This window comes from Camelus ferus, chromosome 16 (assembly GCF_009834535.1).
Source record: "Camelus ferus isolate YT-003-E chromosome 16, BCGSAC_Cfer_1.0, whole genome shotgun sequence".
NCBI lineage: Eukaryota > Metazoa > Chordata > Mammalia > Artiodactyla > Camelidae > Camelus > Camelus ferus.
This window is the reverse complement of record NC_045711.1, coordinates 14,435,907-14,452,278: the sequence shown is the minus strand read 5'-3', so window position 1 is coordinate 14,452,278 and position 16,372 is coordinate 14,435,907. Positions and strand designations below refer to the sequence as shown.

At 49.2% G+C, this 16,372-nt stretch overlaps 1 protein-coding gene across 1 annotated transcript in view; it reads right to left on the bottom strand.

The window, feature by feature from the left end:
- The window catches only part of SHISA6 (shisa family member 6), a 378,159-nt gene extending 362,104 nt beyond the window's left edge, over positions 1 to 16,055 (bottom strand). Inside the window, exon 1 of the mRNA XM_032498808.1 lies at positions 16,017 to 16,055. The gene's annotated coding sequence lies outside the window, so the exon portion shown is untranslated. The remainder of the gene's footprint in view (positions 1 to 16,016) is intronic.
- Positions 16,056 to 16,372: the final 317 nt, after the last annotated feature.

The following is a 16,372-nucleotide window of genomic DNA, read 5'->3' as shown; positions in this document are numbered from 1 at the left end:
ATACAAAGAAAGACAGTCTATGCTGTTGGGGGCGGATGGTGGTCACCCTGGTGGGATTGGGGTGGGGGAGGTGGCAGTAACTGGAAAAGGGGGCTTAAGGAGCCCCTGGAGTGACGGTCTTGTTCTTTCTTGACTTGGGGACTGGTTATACAGGTATCCTCAGTTTGTGTTCACTTTCCTGTATGTATGTTGATAAAACACTGATAAAATATTGCTGTTGGACACACAGGTATATTTCAGCTTGCACCTGATCCAACTGTCTTACGGTCATGACACGTTCAGATTTCCTAGCCTAGAGTGTATGTAGATATGAGAACCCGTTTATGGGTTTTTCATTAAGTGAGCAGTTATGCTCAGAAAAATCCCCAGTCACCTGCCTTGGAGTCACAAAGATACCCAGCCTGAAGGCAACTTCCAAGCATATTCCAAGCTGAGTCAAATCTCTCAGACATCTTACCCTATTCTGGTGATGCAGAGAGAGACTTCTGGAGTCTGATCCATTGCCCACATCCTAACTGTCAGCAATCTTCCCTTCTTTATTCCAGGAAGACACTCTCTTTCTGACTCAGCTAACAGGGAGACTATTTCCTGAGCCTTGGCTCTGCGTTGTGACATCCAAACAGACATGTGAACCAGAACCACCATTCAGTCCCTGAGTCTCGTGAAGGTGAGAGGCTGGAAACGAGCAGGTGTATCTGCCTTAGCAGCTTGGCTTGTTGGCCCCCACGGCTACCCTATTTTAAATGGGAATTAGTTGCCAATACTTAAAAATCAGATTTCGCCTAACATTCTAGGTTTTTGGCTTTTCTGGAAAAATCAAGTGCCATCCATCTCCCTGAGGCCCGTAATCAGCCCTCTCCCCTTGGCCACCTTCCGGCCTGGGCCCTGCAGATGAGGGGCTGCCACGAGCAACGTAGAAAGTTGAAAAACAGCAGCCAAACAAAACAGCATCCCTGTTCAGACGGCCTTTGTAAGAAATGACCTGGACGTTTCGCCAGTTGGGTCAAACAGTATTGATGATCCAGGCCCTGTGTTAGGTGTTAAGCCAGTTATTTAAGCATTTTGGCCTTAGTTTCATCATCTTTAAAGCAGGAGATGGAACTAGAGATTTTCTGCAGTCCCCTCCAACTTTAGATTTTTATCCATCTGTGACTTCAGTTAACCCCGGAGAAGCGGGACGTATAGGCCGGTCATTCCGAAACAGCACGCGGGAGTGTGTGCGTGCGCAACCAGCCCCTGTCACAGTCAGTGGGGTCCAGCGCTGAAGATTTGGGTCTAGGAGTCTCTTAGCAGCCCTAGGAGAAGGGATCGTGTAAGAAAACCTTCAACCTCCAGACTTCTATTTAAAGATGGTACTGGATGCTCTTATTCTAGAAGCCTCACCAAGTCTCCCCAGTTTTCACACCAGTCTCTGGAAATCCCCAACCACCTCCACTCCAGACCTACTGAATCCAAGTCTGAATTTTAACAAGATCCTTGGGTGACTTAGATGACATTCATGTCCCAGACATGCTGTTTCAGAAGATCTCCTTGGTTCTAGCTGTGGGTTCCTTAAGAATCCAGGACATCCCACCTTCATCGTCATCCCAGCCAACAATCAGGAGGCAAGGAGGACAGTCCGCGGTCCTGGTCTCAGTCTTCCTTCACCGATAACAGACGTCCCAAATGACGTTCACACTCACATCCCCAGGGTGGGTTAGCCCAGCTCCCCGGGGCTCCATCCTTTTCTCTCCTACTCAGGACAGCATCTTAGAATTTCAGCGAGAAGAAATGACTGCCTCAACTTACTGTAAATTTTCAAAAAGGCCATCAGGCGCATGCGTTCCTTCCACCACGACCATCAAATGACAAATGACTGTGACCCTCTTCACAACTGCTCATGACACACCAGTGGAGAGAGACACACAGCAGAGAAGGACTGGAGTGTGGCCTGGGGAGGAGAGACAGCTCGGGGAGGGCAGGGCAGGGCTGCCTGGTCCCCTTCCAGGCAGATGCTAATGAGCCTCCCCAGCCCTAACCTCCCTGCCAGAGAAGCCAGCCAGTAATGTGATGAGCTGTCGCTGTTCATTATGGGGACAGCCGAAAGGGTCAGAGGTATCCATAGGCATAAGAAGAGGGCTGTGCTGGGTGCAGAGGGCCTGGAGAAGGGGGGCAGGGGACAAAGAGAGCCCACGCCCAGGTCAGCTTCTGCCCTGCGTGTCTGCTGGGCAGCTCTTCCTCACATAGGCTCTGAGGAAAGGATGCTCGGTAAGAGGGGTTGCTTCCTGCACGCTGCTGGCTGGCATGGCCAGGGCCTGCACACTGGCCAACCAGGAGAATCACTCTGGGAGTCACTCCCACTACCCCAGCAGATCCAGGACAGGGACTGCTGGAGAGAAGAGAAAACAGAATGAGAGTGTGGATGGGGAGAGGGAACCAAGCTTTCCTGCTAGTCCTCAGAGGATTCCTCTTTCCTCCAGGTAAGTCAGAGCCCCCACCCCAGTGAGTCACTGGGTCCTGGATCTGAGGGCAAGACGCAGCCACAAGATGTGATCTGTTCCAGATCCCCGTCATCAGAAATAGAGTCAGTATCCTTTGTCACAGACGAGGCCCCTGAGGCCCCAGATGGAATGTATACGTATGCGTCGGAGAGGAGAGCCTGATGGGAACAGGTTTTGTTTGTGAAGAAACAGAATACAACGTTCAGGATGGAAAGTCCTCAACCATCCAGAGGCTGAGAGCGCTTCGTCAGAAATGAAGTCAGAAAAACTTCTTTCTCTGCCCTGATTTCCTTACATAGCTTTGGAATGGACTTACCTGGACAGAGTACACAGGAATGCTGGCTAAAGACTAATTTTCCCAAAGCACTCTGGTTGACAGAGTAGAAGGAAAAGAGTTTGGCTAGATTAGAGCAAAGATAAATGAGCAGAAATTATGTGTTGGTAGTTTATCAGTTGGAGCGGGAGAATTAATCCACGGCGATACGTGTGTCTCTGGATGTGCGTGGATGTATAATTCAGAAATGGCAGTGAGGCAGCATTAAGGTTGAGAAATGGTGCAATTAAAAGAGTCAAGAACCACCTCTGTGAAGGCTCCTGCATCATCATTAATTCAGCCACATTACCTTCCACAAACATCGCACGATGTCCTGTTTGCGGCTTCCAATGACTCACAGAGGAGGACCAGCTGCCGCTGGCGTCTCCAAGGCTCCTTGGGGAAATTAGTGATTTTCCTACTTGACCAGCCTCGAAGTTAACCAAGTCCTGCCCAGCACAGCTGCAACTGTTTATATAGTATAACTCTGAGCGAGCTGGCAGGAGGGAAAGATGAGAGGGCGTAGCTACCCAGTGGTGGCCGAGGTTTCTAGGTCTGGGGTACGGTCTGAGATTCTGCAGTTTTAACCAGGTCCCAGGTGGTGCTGACACTGCTGGTCCCGGGACCGCCTCTGAGGGGCGAGGGTCTGGAAGGCTCTGGATCTCAAGCCCCACCCCAGGCCTCCTGAGGCAGGGTCTGCATTCGCCTGAGATTCCCATGCTCATTCGTGCTCGGGAAGTGCTGTTTTAGAGGATCTCCTTGGTCTCCTTAGAAAATCTGCGCATCCCCGAGATGAGGCGCAAAGCTGCACGTGTGCACGTGTGAGCGTTCAGGACACAGACGGCATTCCCATCCTGAACCCTGCCGCTCATTTCCCCTTGCTGCTGGGTTCTCAACTGAAGGAGACCTCGTCGAGGGAAAACAGCGAAATGGGGAACTCAGTACAGGAAAGGAAAGACTAAACCAGGACCTGTGAGCCAGCATGCGACGCCCGCCCCGGGGCAGAGCTCTTCTGATAACACAGGCTGGTGCACAAGCCCCGAGAGCCCAGAAGGATTTCCTCGTCTTATAGAAATGCCAGGGTCTGTGGGGCACATCAAGCTCTCGGGCCCCTTCAGCCACTTGAGCAAGGACTGCCAGCCGCCTCACACTCCCAGGTCCAGCTGGGGATGCTGGAACCAACATGCAGGGTCTGGCCAGCCAGCCCAGAAAGGCAGGGAGCCCTTCTGCCTGACTCACAGGGACAAGGGGTTGGGGAGGGGAATCCGCCTTGCTGGGCACCAGAAGTAAAAGAAGAAAATGATCTCGGCTCCTGTCAGTACGGCCACTAAGGACCCCTGGAGCACAGGGGACAGCCAGGTTGCACCTCCTCTTGCCTTTGTGAGAAGTCTGCAGGTGGGGCTGGCAGGCAGATGCCGTGCCCTCACCCAGCGCTAGCCCAGGTGGAAGAGGGAGCAGAAGTCTCCGTTCCCACTGGGCTGGAGAAGAAACACTGGGAGGGAAGTTACCGCTGTAAAAATGCGGAAAGAGTCTATATTCTCACAGGGATCCACACAGGAGAAAAGCTTAAGATAATCTGATCCAGAGCCTTCCTTGGCTACCTACCACGTGGAGCCTACCATGACGGGGCAGCAGCCTTGAAAGACGCCCTCCACCAGCTGAGGCTGCCGGCAGGCCCCCAGACGCCTGAGCAGAGATGCCCTATTTGATATGTGATCAGCTGTGGGCTGGCAGCTCTACCACAGCCTCCTCCCTGCAGCCCAAGGATGTTCCCAAGGTGAGGGGACAGGTCATTAGCCCTCATGACATGCCCTCTTCCCCGCACCCCACTGTCAGTCACCCCTGCTGGCGCCTGTCCCCTCCTCCTCCCCGCAGTGGATATCCCATGAAGTTAACGAAGCTTGAGTTCCAGGGTCCCCTCTCCGGCAGAGGCCCCATAATGCTGGGAGACTCTGAGGGGCGCAGGGTGTTCCAGAGAGTGGGGACACCAGCTTGTAATCAGGAAGCATTTTGTTTAAGCTGGTTGGGCTTTTGTTTTGTATTTGTAAACTGCTTAAAGAGGTTTTAAAAGAAAGGTAGCTAAGTTCCCAAGGCTCTAGAAATTTGTTTTGACTGTCTTCTCCTTCTAAATGAATATTGGTTCTTCTACCATTTTTTTTCTTTTTCTTAAAGAGCGCCCCCCACCCCCAGTTATATAAACTGCAGGTCCTCTCTCCTGTACCTGTACCCTCCCATGCTGCAGTCAAGAAAAATAAAGAGTGGCCTCTCTCCACCAAAAGCTGAGAAGGTCAGCTCCAGATCCTCCTCCCCTCCTTTAAAAAAGAAGGAGTTTTTTCAGAAGCATCTTCACTTCTTAGCCATGACAAGAAGGATGGAAGGCAACAGTGTCCCTAAAGGGCTCCTGGCAGGTGGGCTGATACTCAGATTCTTCAAGAAGAATGCAGGTTCCCTCCACCCCCTTGAAAAATGTCTAATTAAAATAAATTAGAAGAAAAAACGGGCACCGTTCCCTTCATGGTGCTTGTGCTTTGAACGCCTTGTGTTTGTTTTCTGCTCTTTAAAACTCAAGCATGCAGCCTGCTCCCACCCGCATCAAAGTCACCTTAAGTATGCTCTCCCCCGCCACTTTCTAAAGACCCATCTTCCAGTCTTCAAATCACACTGTTCTGTCCAGGAAGTGGTAGAAAACAGGCCAGGACTCCCTCGGGGCAGTGAGTAGGGGCAGTAAGCCTGTGACCCCATGATGAGCTGCCCAGATCTGGGAGGGAGGGAGAAACTGCCTTGGGTGGCTGTTTAGGGGCCCTTGGATGCCCCAGACTAGAGTCTATTAGTCATCAGTGCCACCTGGGATCGGGTAACGCACAAAACTTAAGCATAAAACCTGCATTAAGCCCTAGCTGTTTACAATTTTTTCATTGTCTTTTTTTTGAGGGGGGTAATTAGGTTTATCCATTTATTCATTTTTAGAGGAGGTGCTGGGGATTGAACCCAGGACCTCGTGTATGCTAAGCATGTGCTCTGCCACTTGAGCTGTATCCTTCCCGTTTACTACTTATCTATCTGTCTGTCTGTCTGTCTATCTATCATCTATCTATACTAACTGTAACTAATTCACAGCACTGATGTGAATATTAAGGAAGATTACGCAAACAGAGGCTTTATAAACTCCAATGGTCTTATATTTTTAGGTGTAGCATTCCTCACAATTTTAGACCTTCCTCAATGACAAAGCAATGGTAGAAAGACTCCAATGTGTGATTTTGATCTGTTTTTTTTTTTTTTCTCATACTTAATTTCAGCATTCGGTCAGCTAGACATTCTACATAGTTGTCTCAGGAGACTAACCAAGTGGTTGTCCTGGTTTTGAGATGTGGAATGTGAGGTCTCAGGAGGAAGCAGGGAACGGTGGGATTCCAGGGACATTCTGCTGAGAAGACGCATAAGATGAGGGTTGTTCCTCCGTCTTCTGCTGAACTGCAGGCTCACGGAGGGCCAAGCTTTTGCTGCTGCATCATGCTGTGCCCAAAGCAGTGCCATCCCTGCCCCTGTTGTGATAAGGAGCACCAGGGAGGCAGAGGACAAAGTACAAATCGCCCTACCTGGGAAACGTGAGACACGGGTCCCAGCCCCTGCTGACGACACTGGCTGCCTTTGATGGAGAATCCACTCCATGCTTGGCACTGTGCTAGGAACATACCAAAGTGTACCCCGTGCAGTACTCACACCAACTCTACGTGGAACTTGATTATGTGCATTCTGCAGATTTCCCCAAGTCAGGGAGCTGGTCAACGCTAGAGACTGGGGTGGCCAGTGTGCCTTACAGTGTGGCGGTTAAGAAGGTAGGCTTTGGACTTAGAGAGACCTGCCTTTGATTCCTGGTGCTGCTGTTGGCTGACAACATAGCCTCATCTTTCTGGATCTCAGTTTCCTTACTTGCAAAATGACCAAATTGGATTAGGAAAGTCCCCGTCATCCTTTGACTGTAGGTTTGTTCTTTGAGGGCGCAGTGCAGGAGAGGTGAGTTTCTGGGGACTCCAGCCCATGCCCAGCAATTAGCCAGGACCCAGAGGTGTATCTTGTCTGTCTCGAAACTGTCACCAAATTGTCTTGTCAAAGTGTGCTCAAGGACAAGTGGCCCGTTGTTGCTGACACCACTCCTGGGACCAAGGGACTGAGTGCAGCCTCACGGTTGTCGCCCACCCAGTGGATGCCAGACAGCGTGTAAGCTGACGGTGTGGTGAGGGGTGGACTCCACCCTGCTGACCTAATGCAGAACTGGAGGGAGTGGCCGGAGGGGCAGCTATCAAGAGTTGTCTCCCCTTTTCTGGAAAGACTCAGAGATAAATTTCTTGGGAATAATGGGCAAGAACTCTTACTCTATATTTTAAGGGAACGCAGCGATGTTTATTCTGGAGTCAAAGGAGAAAAGGAGGGGGATGCACAGTGCTGCCTTCTGCAGATAACCATCTCTCACAATTGCCCGTGGGGCCTCGTGGTGCCTCCGGTTCACTGAAGGACATCATGCACGTTCTCTCTGAGGGAAAGGGCTGCGAAACAGAAGGGAATTCATTCCCTATGGCCCCAGAGACTGAATGAGGACCAATGAGTAGAAGTCACAGGGGAGGTTAGTTTCAGCTTTGCATAAGAGACGGAACAGCAGAGTAGCTATGTGCACAAGCTTTGGGGTCAACCAGCTGTAGGACATCAGGCCTGTAATGAGATTCACTGTACCCCAAATTTCTCTCCTATAAAATGGGGATAAAGTATTTAGCATTGTGTTAGAATGTATCACCTTTCGTTTCATTAGGATTAGAAAGAGCAATTTAACAGCGTGCTCTGACAGCTGGCAAGGTGGCCAGGTCAGGGGTTGACCTCTGAGTCTGGAAAGGTTTGGGTAAGTGATCATCAGGCAAGGAAGAAAGAACTCAGAACAGAGATGGGCCCTGTCTAAGCTCAGACCGGGCAATGCTTCTCTGTACAGGTCACCAACCGCGGGTCCCCTCTGGCTTTTGTTTCCAAAACAGAGGTCTTGTTTTCTTCTGCTTTGCTTTGTTTCCCAAAAAAGGGCAAGAGGGCAGGAAAATGAACCAGAAGTATAGAAATTCTTTCACAAGGATCCTCAGGGTAGCAGTTTCTGAGGTGTGTAAATGGGGAAAGAAAAGAGAAGAGCACCTGTCTCCAGCAGCATGTCTGCCTTCGGCTGGGCCAGGCGGGGCAGCCTGGTACAGCTGCCCACAGTGCTGAGTATCTAACGACTGTCTCTATGGCAACCCTGGCCAAGAGGTCCTGGCTGCAGACCGCAGCCGGGCACAGCGAACCTCGCCCTCACGGATGCCAGAAGACCCAGGCACCCCAACAGACATAAACCCTTGGTCTCCACTCCTTCTGAACTGAAGTCTCTGATGAGATGCTACAGCCTGTCAAAATAATTTTTTGAGGCAAAAATTGGTGTATCAGTTTCAGGTGTACGACATAATAATTGGATATTTATATATGCTACAAAGTGATCACCACAATCCGTCTAGTTACCTTCATCACCATAAATTGACCTCCTTCATCCATTTCTACCCCCGACCCTCTTCCCCTCTGTCGGCCCATCAAACAGCCCACTCTGCTGGGCACAAGACAGAGCAACAGAGCAAGAGCAACTGTTTGTTAAAAATTGCACTTCCATCTTTATAAAAAGTAATCTTACTATTCAACAAATTGTTTATAATATCTAAAAATTATAATACACAATAATTATATAATATATAAATAATATATGTATATATTTTGATAATTTGTATATTAAATGTATATTAAAAAAACCCCACCCAAATCTCAATGGCTTAACCCAACAGAAGCCTATTTATTGTTCATGCTCAAGCCTCCCTAGTTTGGCCAGGGCTCTGCTGCGCGTAACCACTCCACACCATCTCGTATGCCTCTATCTTAGTATAATGTTTCAGATTTTCTCTGCTAGAAGAAGAAAGGGATGGAAGGTTGACCCCTGGCAATTAAATTCTTTCACTTTTGTGGAAGGCACACTGGCTGACATTTCATAGGCTGAAGGCAGTCACATGATCAGCCCTAACATCAAGAGGGCAGGGAAACAAAAGGCCTCCTTGCACCTAGCAGGGAAGGGGCACCAGTCACTGGTGAATAACCAGCCATGCAGCGTCCCAACATGTGAATGTGCCATATTCGTTCTAGGAACTCCCCTGCCCTTGAAAAAGCTGACCACAGAGTTGACAATCTGGGCCAAACCTTAGGACAGATACTATGCTAGATGCCAACTTCAGTCAGAAATGCCAGAGTTGCGACCAGGGTCCATAACTGAGGATGTTACCGGAGTACCAGAGTTCTGAGCTACACCCACAATGATCAGAAAGCTGTGCAGGGACAGCGTATTCCCAGGAAGGAACTCTTTGCACCATCAGGTGACCATGAACTCACACAGAGTCTAGAGATGGTTCAGAACATACTTTTCTATTGAGCCTTGTATCAGTCCCTAGTGTCTTCATTGGAAGGACATCAGGTGTCCCTTCCCCCTCTGATCTCACCCAGCCCCGTTTTCTTTCCTCCCCCCATGATCCCTTTATTTTTTCTGCACCTCTGCCTTACCCCTCCTTCCCCACCAGTGTGCCAGCTCCATCCTGGAGAAACACTACGAGCTTCTCAAGCCCTAGCATTTCCCCTGGTGCAGCCCTGAACTGTCAGGGGCTGTTCTTATGGCATGCAACCCACCATAGACGGGTTTTGATATTTTTGATTCTTTAAAGTGGAGCATCTGCACCCTTTCTCTTCCTGATTTTGCCCACCTGTGAGGATGCATACAGGGCATATTAAGTGGTGCCTGACAATGGAAACTGCCAGCCTCCTGGGATCCAAATCAGAACATGGATGTTGAGTGTGGAAGAGTCAATTTAAAAACCGGATTCCTTGGATGTGTGATCAGTGGTTAAAGAATTAAAGTCACATTTGAAAGGAAGGTGGCCGCCCTACCCTTTGCTAATATGATTGGCCAGAGCGCAAGCCATTAACCAAGCCATATTTATACATGGTCATCCATGTATACATGACCATATACATGACCATATACACCAGCCAACCAATTTGAAAAGGATAAGCAATGATCCATTGGTAACCAATCTTTCCCCCTTCCCGCCTCCCATGTGGTAGGATTGATGAGTGAACGCAGAGCCTGCCTGAGACTGACAACGTCTCTCCTCCCTCCCACACTCCTCAATGCACTCATCCTTGCCATGTCGAGAGGGGACAAGACCCCAGGAGTTGGATGTTGGCTCTAGGAGTAGATGAAAGCACGATGTGAGTTTCTGCTCTTTTGGAGAGCTCTGCTTGGAGTGTTGGGTACACAGGGGTTCTCTGTTCCCCACGTAGCTTCCCTTTGTGTGTACCCCTTGTGGGGAAAAGGTGATGGATCAGATCAGAATTTAGGCAGAGCAGAGACTCTTGCCCAGAACAACAGCAGAAGCTACTCTGGACTTGAAAATATGCTGTTCAGAGGTGGGTGAAGGCATCACGGAAGAGGTGGCATTGGAGCTGAGTCTTGAAGGATGGGTAGAAATTTGGCAGACAGATGAGGGTATTTATTCCTCAGGCTCCCTGAGAGGCAGGGAGGGGAGCACATGGGGCAAGGTTGCCCAGGAGCTTTCCTACAGCTACAAACGCGAGCTCTGCTTCTTTGATGTTCTCACCATCTAATTTGAGTTGTCTAAGTGATGGATGGGATGGGAGGGCTGATTCTCAGTGGGTAAGGGATTCTGAGTCTGCTGGGTCGGCATGTTTTTGGCAGGCTGTCTGTCTTGATTTGTTGCTTTGAAGGGCCATTGCTCAGAAAGCCTTTGTTATCAGCAGAGCAGGGGGCTGCCGGGTCATGCCCGTTTCTGTGCTCTTTGCAGGCACGCCACGCCAGGCTCACAGCGTCGTTATCTTTATTATTCAGCCTATAGGAACTCTATGCCTGGAGGAAGGATAGATCCAGCCGATCACCGGGCAACTCTGTCCATTCAGTGTTTGGCAGGCTGGGAATTCTGAGATGGGTTGGACTCTTTGGGTTCAGTGCTGGGGACTTGTTGAGTAGCCTGTGCACTCAGGTGGAAAGTCAGACACGTGACAGAGATAACAGTAACAGCACGCGGGATTGCCGTGCAGTGTACTACATCCACGCATCCAATCGCTCACGCAGCAAGCATCTACCCAACTTCTATTCCGTTTCAGATCCTGGGCACAGGTAAGACATGGTGTCTGTTTTCCCCAGAAACAAACCAGTGAACATAGCGTGTGAACATGTCATGCTGGAGGGAAGCTCAGGGGCCCTCTGGAGCATGGAGGAGGGTTTCTGCCTTAGCCTAAGGTGGGGCGTGGTGACGGGGTCAAGGAAGACTCAGCCTCCAGCACCCAGCACACCCGACAGGACTGTCATGAGGACCCAATGACTGTTTCAAGGATGCATAAACATTGTGTGGAGGTAAAGCAAAAGGGAAGAACAGATTTACTTTTACTGCTGCTCTGGCTAGGCAGCACGACAGAATCCTCAGACAAGTGTGATGGCTGCACACGTGGTTCAGTTGCCTGTGCCTCCTAACCCCAGTCGTGGGCACTTTCCCACGTGGTTTCACCTTTCCCAGATGCTTTTCTCTCACCCTTCTTCCTTACCAACCCTCAAATCACATTTTTCTCAACAGTAGCCTTGATCAAACTTCATATGGAAGTCTTTTCTGAGCATCCTGAGAGCAAGGTCTCCTTCCCTCCTCCCACATCGGACTCCAAGTGACCCCACCTTCCTGCTGGGAGGGGTGGCAGGATCTGCTCTCATTTTTTCTGGCCTCAAGTTCACATGCCTGCCACAGCTAACATGACTTTCCAACGTTCTTAATGTTGCCCTCAGTTTGTTTTTGTTCTTGTTTTAAGCACACCTAGTTTTTTTTTTTTTTTGAAGTGTAGTTGGTTTATATAGCTAGTTTCATGTGTACATGAAAAAAATTTGAGGAGGGGAGGTCATTAGGTTCACTCATCTCTTATGGAGGTGCTGGGGATTGAACCCAGGACCTCCACCATGCTAGGCGTGTGCTCTACCACTGAGCTATACCCTCCATAACCTGTTTTATGAATGGAAATCTTACCTTCCCCACTCTATCACTGTCTACCTATTCAAGGGCAGGACCAATGCCCTTGGTTGCTTTTCTTTGCTCTGCACTGGCTGGCATTGTGAGAAGCTCTCAGTGTTTGTCGTCACTTTATCAGCACGGCTGATAAAAATGAGGCTGTTAATTCCATCTTTGGGACTTCATTTGCAATTAAATGGATGGTGATGCCTTGGTTATGGCTTAATTAATAAATTCAATAAACATGAATTAAGGATCTCCGATGAGTCAGACTCTGTGCTAAGCACTGGCTCCACAGAGATGAATGGCAGGTCTCTGCTCTCAAGAAGTTCATAGTCTAGTAAGAGACGAACACATGCAAACAGATATTTATAATGCCGAGGGTAATTGCTAGAGAATAGGTTTGTTTAAAGGACTGTGAAAACCCAGAGGAGGGAACAAAAAACTGTGCTTGCTGACATGATGGATTATCTCGGTTTTGACGGATGCAAACAAAACTTCCAAAAAGGCAGAGGAAAGCATCCAGGCAAAATAACAGGGGGTGCACAGACACAGAAGCCCGGTGAGGCAGGAAGCCTTCTATGAACAATCTGAGCATCTCAGCGTGTCTAGAACATGGGCTATGTGATGGGGAATGAGGCCAGACTGTGAAAGCCCTTTTATACCAGCTCAGGAACTGAGACTTTCTGCGATACTGACAGAGAGCCAAAGGGGGTTTTTAACACAGGGGAGTGCCACGATCCTGTTTGCCTTTTAAGAAGATACCCTTTGGTCTCCTTCTGCCTAGCGGGCCAGGAAGGGCTGCCCAGAGGCCAAGAGAGGCTTGAGGATCGAATGGAGTGAGGAAGAGAAGCTGATGGCAGAGACCAGTTTAAGAAGAAGTTCTAGTTATACTGGGACTGCTCTGGCAGTGGAGAGAACCCAGCAACTGAAAGAGGAGGAGGCATGGACGAAACGGGGAACCATTAACAAAGAAAGAGGGAAGCTTACACCGGCTTTTTAAAAAGGCCTTTCCTATAAAAACTATATACATTAGCTAAACACAAATATCAGTCAGCTTGGTTACAGACACAAGCAAAACAAATTGAGAGAGTAAATGGCTGAGGACAACTTAGTCCCTTTTTCATTCACGTGTGACTATAATGGGTCACTGCATCGTTCGCCCTGGTTTCCTCCTAGTCACGTGTAGAATTAACCCATATCAAAACTTCCTTTACCAGAACCTGAAGGCTTGTCCACAGCTGTCCAGTTGCGTCCCAAGTTTTACTAGGCAGCTTCCCGGCCACCTTGGATATTCTTTCACAGCCTTCCTGACAAAAAGCCCTCTGGTTCTCCACTGTTGGTGGAGATGAGACAGATGGTAGAAAGCGTGCCAACAGGCTTCACAGGGTGGCGGTACCTCATCTGGGTCACCAGAATCCAAATTCCCATCCTCAGTTTTGCACCCCCCAACCCAATCTCCTCAGTGTTCCAAAGTTAATTAGGTTCAGAATGGCCGAGCTAACAATTTTGCCAGTTCATTAATTTACCAAGAGAAAACTAACGCCAGACTTACTCTGTTCTGACATTTCCACAAGAAGCCAAATTACAACTCAAAAGTTGAGTGGTGAGCAAGGAATCCCAGTAACAGGAGATGGATGTGTGCTCAAACAATTGATGCCACTGGGGAGAGTTGTCCGATGCCACCACTGTCCCTCAAAGGAATGTCCCTACCTAGACACCCAAGCAGCACCCGTCTCCTGGTGGCAGTGTACCTGAGTTGTAGACAAAGCTTTGGGGAACGATATTCTCTGAGATGCTCATATTACTGACTGTGGAAGCTGAAAAGTAGTGGCCAATACCAAGCCTCAGAATTAAATCTGATTAATTCGATCTGTAGTCGCCACAGAAAGAGCCAGCCTGTGTCTGGCGTGTTCTAAGTGCCAGCCATCATGCTACAGCAATAAACAAGACAGGAAATCTGCTATCAGGAGTCTTAGAATCCAGTAGGAAGCAGACATGTTGGAGTAAGTTGTGACTCAAGGTCACGTTGGCTGGAATGAAAGCTTGTTCTAGAGGTGGTGGGCGCCAGGATGAAGGGCCCTAACCCTCCTAGGGGTCAAGGAAGGCTGCACAGAGGCCAGGAAGCTTAAGCCAATCCTACTTCAGTATCTGATTTCCACAATTAAAGAAAATGCATTTTTTATGACCATGTGTCATCAATAATACAATCGTATAGGAAACTGCTGTTATCCTTGTGCTGTGTTTCTTTTTAATTTTATGCATTAAGATTTGTTCGTATAAATTTGGAATCATTCAGTGTCACACTGCTTTCGCTTAGCATGATAACATGAGTCGCTCCCACGCAAGGTAATAAAAACGCACTTAAAAATTACTGCTTAATATTCCATCATCTTGTTGAACACTTAGGTTATTTTCAATTATTTGATATTATAAATAAAACTGTAACTGAGAGGCCCCTGGAGATTATGTAGCAGAATCCTCTCTCTTTGCAAAGGAGGGAATTGGGTTGCAGAGCATTTAAGTGATTTGCCCCAAATCACATAGCAAGCTAATTTAGGAGCTGGTTTAGACCCCTGAGGCTAACACATCTGGGGAAGGAGGGAGGGAGGTGGGTTATCTGAGGGTTGATAAAAATGAAAGTTCCTGGAAAAAATGCCATGGGCAGGGAGACCGAGGACCCCAAAGTGGAGAGGAGCAGGGGATGTCGGGGTTTTGCAGATGCCAGTGAAGTCACGTGAAACACTGCCCATTCAGGATGCTGACACCAGCCTCTCAGCACACGGGACTGTGAGCAGGGTGGCCCTTCTCAAGAACCTTGAGAACACCCTGAACAGCATGGCCCAGCAGGTCTGCTGCCAGGAGTCCGTCCAAGGGAGTCGGCACACACATGGGTAGTCATTGAAACACTGTTTATAATACACACACACACACACACACACACACACACAGATAAACCACGTCAACAGAGCAGATGGATAGGGCCTGAATATAGGCCCTCAACAGACTGGGTGTTGCCCACCCTCACTGGGGAGGGTGACCTGCTTTACTCAGTGCGTTAGACAAATGACCCAGTTCCTGAGTTAGAGGAATCTCAGTCTTCCTCCTGTGTCCTCTCTACTGCTCACACAGAACACTCACAACACTTCTGGTCACCAACTATATATGTTTTTTTCCCCTACACCAACCGATTCTCCACAACACCAGCTGGGTGTCCTGCAATTTAACCCAATTCTGACGCTATCCACCTGGAGATAGTGTCAGATCCCTCAGGGTAAGGACTCTGTCCTGCAAGACTGCTCCCACCCTACATCAGGTGCCAAGTGACCGCACCTTAGACGCCAGTCACACATCCAGGTTGTCCTCTGTGCTCCTGACTGACTGGCTATAAACCGGACATTCCCAAAACCGCCTCTCTGGGTTCAATTAATATACCAGAGCAGCTCACAGAACTCAGGGAAACTCTTACTTACGTTTACTAGTTTATTAAAGGGCATGAAAAGGACACAGATGAGCAGCAAGATGAAGGGCTACTAGGGTGAGGTCTGGGAGGGTCCCAAGCACAGGCGCGTCTGTCCCCACAGGGCTGGGGTGCCTGCCCCTCCTGGAGTGAATGCTGTTCACCAGCCTGGAGTGTCCCAAACCCCCTACAATTGGGATTTCATGGGGGCTTCCTCCGTGGGCATGATCAATCATTAACCCCATTTCCGGGCCCTCTTTCCTCTCTAGAGCCAGTGAGGGACTGAAAATTCCAAGTTTCTAATCATGGATGCGTCTTCCTTGTGACCAGACATCCAGAGCGCCACCTCGAGCCACCTCAGTGGAACAAGAGATGCCCAGTGCTCTTACCACTGAGGAATTCACAAGGGGTTTAGGAGCTCTATGCCAGAAGCCGGGTCCAGAGACCACTATGTATCTATGTTCTACTCTTTTCTACTCCCTCACCCAGGCCACTGAGTCGCACACTAATCTCCCCTGGAAACGCCCTCACAGACACACCCAGAATTAAAGCGTAGCCAAGTATCTGGGCTCCCTGTGACCCAGTCAAGTAGACGCATAAAGTCCACCACCACAGCGCCGAACGTCGGGGGAAGGTTAGGTAGACTGCGGTACCTTCACAGGACGCTGTCGTGTTCTGAGATCGCCTCTTTTTTCGGGCTCAGCTGGGCCTCCCCACGCGTCTCTCCATCCGGCTGCGGCTGACCTCGCCCAGTTCAGCCTCTCCCTCGGGCCTCCCCAGCATGCACCTGCTCTTTGCCCTCCGCCAGTGTAGCGGGATCTGAGGAGTAAGAAGAGAGACACACACGTGGGCAACCTGCACTGTTTAACTGGAAGAGCACTGCTCTTATGCAAAGAAATGAGTAAAGAGTGATAGAAACACTCACACTCTTTAATCCAGGAATCCCACTTAATGTAAGTAAATGCTTTTAAAAAACGAAACAAAACCAGATAGAGTTAAAACTAGGACT